The sequence below is a fragment of the Penaeus vannamei genome, chromosome 11 (genome assembly GCF_042767895.1).
Source record: "Penaeus vannamei isolate JL-2024 chromosome 11, ASM4276789v1, whole genome shotgun sequence".
Classification (NCBI taxonomy): Eukaryota; Metazoa; Arthropoda; class Malacostraca; order Decapoda; family Penaeidae; genus Penaeus; species Penaeus vannamei.
Window position 1 is genome coordinate 26,978,934 of NC_091559.1, and position 2,500 is coordinate 26,981,433.

At 34.8% G+C, this 2,500-nt stretch overlaps 1 protein-coding gene across 1 annotated transcript in view; it reads right to left on the minus strand.

Annotated features, from left to right (window-relative positions):
* LOC113823463 (uncharacterized) overlaps positions 1-2,500 on the minus strand; it is a gene marked incomplete in the record, with an annotated part of 70,317 nt that overhangs the window by 29,893 nt on the left and 37,924 nt on the right.

Below are 2,500 nucleotides of genomic sequence, written 5' to 3' on the forward strand. Positions count from 1 at the left end.
TACAATGAGGAATGAAAATATCATTCATATATACTTTAGGTTGAAAATTAAACAAAATACTTTAGTGACAATAAAAAGAAATGTAAATGGAGCAAAATATGTAAATAAAAAATGTTAATGAAATTAAAATTAAATATAAAAGCAATCTCATTCATGAATATAAGCTTTAGGCAATAAATAGTGTTGGAGATGATGGAGATGGTAAGTGAAAATGGGGGATAATTTACTTATAGTTTATTTGCAAGAAGTAAAGAGAGAATTTGTAGTCTATAAAAAATGTTCATACAGATCAATGGACAGTTATTAATGTACAATGGGGAACTGTTTCTAAGGAACACATTTTGAACATTTTGAAATTCCTTCCATAACTGTCAAGATGTGTGTACCCGTACATGTGTATATGCATGTTGCTGTTTATGTGCATATGCTTATATGTGATTTGAATGCTAGTGTACAAATTTACATATTCATGAACAAACATTGTATTTCAATTACAAAAGGTGAATGGTTGAAAACAAATGGAATGGCTGATATCACAGCAAGCAAATAATCAGCAGAAATCCCCCCTACTGAATAAAGACAAGCTCCAATAAACTTTTTTTTTGCAAAGATTAAAAATAGTCAACATAAAAATAAACTCCCAATCATCACTTTACTTAATACTTTTGTTCTTGAATAAATCACCAATAGCTAATCACCTAAGACACAAACAAAACCAGTAATGCCATGAAGAACACCAACATTAACCCCTTTGATGCAGGTGACATGACCATCCTGTCATGGAAAAATTTGGGTTGAGGGCTGGGTGATGTGTACATGCCGTCATGAATTAAAATGGCTGTGGGCCAGGTGACCCGAACTTAACGTCATGAGAGAAGGCTAGGCTGACAGAAAAGACTTAACACGAGTGCATGAACCTCTTGGAGGCTGATTAGATTTATTTGACGTTTAGAAGGGGGGATTTGCATTATTCCCATTGATAAATAAGTGCAGAAAATAATGTGCATAAGCCTTGACTGGAAGAGTGCCGGCTCCTGGGAAGATGCCATTTCCATGCTCAACATCATATTCCAGGTCACAGTTTGTATTACAGAAAATTGAAAATTAAGAAAAAGTAAATTATATGACACAAGCACCAAATGTAAGATTTTTTTCTTGCAATGAGACATTTATTACATAGAGATGATATGGAGTCTGAGCAAGAAAAAGAGTCTATTACCATCTGGATAAAGTAAATCAAAAGATAAATATGGACATTGGAAAAAGCAAAAAAGCTAAAAACGTTTATGCAAATTAGCTTTGCATGGGGGAGGTATAGAGTCTTATCACTGCCAATGAGTGTTCACGTACTCCCGGTCTACGCGCCTCATGCCCAGCAGAGCCTCTTACGTAAGCCTAATGACCATATTTTCAATCATGTGATTGCCATGTCACAACCAGATCCAATGGGTTAGCTTAAATCAAGATACCACACAATATCAGAGAAAAGTCTGTGCAAGACTAAAATGTAAAATGTTCATCAAACAAAAACAACAACAATAACAACAAAATGAAGTATCTGCCTTATCTCTGTGGAAAATAAAATGTCATGGGACATAATGGAGTTTGGATGATATGGTAAGAGAGAGAGAGAAGACTGGGGAGGACAGTGAAGGTTAAAAAAAGAGGAATAGCAGTGAGATATGAAGGACGGGCAGGAAGCTATGTGGGAGTTGTAAGGAACACAACAACACAAACATTATTACAAATGAAAATAAACTGGCAGTTGCCTTTATTTGGCTTATATAGAGAGAGAGCTCATTTTTCAATTGACAAGGCAGAGAGGCTACTTTCAGTACCAACAAATAGGGCTTAAGTGAAGCAGGATTGTTTTCAGACAACTCTAAAGAGAAGAAAGGATGGATGGCTTCTAAATAAAATAGGAAAAGAAAGATGATATCATGAGTAACTACCATAATGATGAAGCTGGCAAAAGATTAAGGAAAGATACTCATCCATCAAAAAGTCATATTTATGCAAAGACATATGACCCAAGTCCGTGATTGATGACAGCGGTGCATCAAATAAGAGACCAGACCTTCACAAGACTACAATAGTATTTTCTTGTAAACCATTGTGAATGAACAACATACATAAACTTTAACTGAGTATAATATATGCAAAGTAAAGAGCATATCTACAACTTCTATACTCGTTTTGAAAGGGTATGTTGACTCTTTGGCCTCAGGTATACGCAATGTCTATTGTAATTTTGTTGCGTCAATTTTGTTCACACAGAGATGATACCACAAGCACTTAGTCACCACAGAGTCAATCACTAAGCTTATCTGACCTCATTTGTTTATGTGTCCCCTGAATCTTTGCAGATTTCCCCCCCCCCTCAACATATTCATCATCATTATTAACATTATCATCATAATACTAACAATACTAATAGTAATAAAAATATAAATATATATATTTATTCAAGGAAGAGGACAAGATCAGGGAAGCCAAGAAA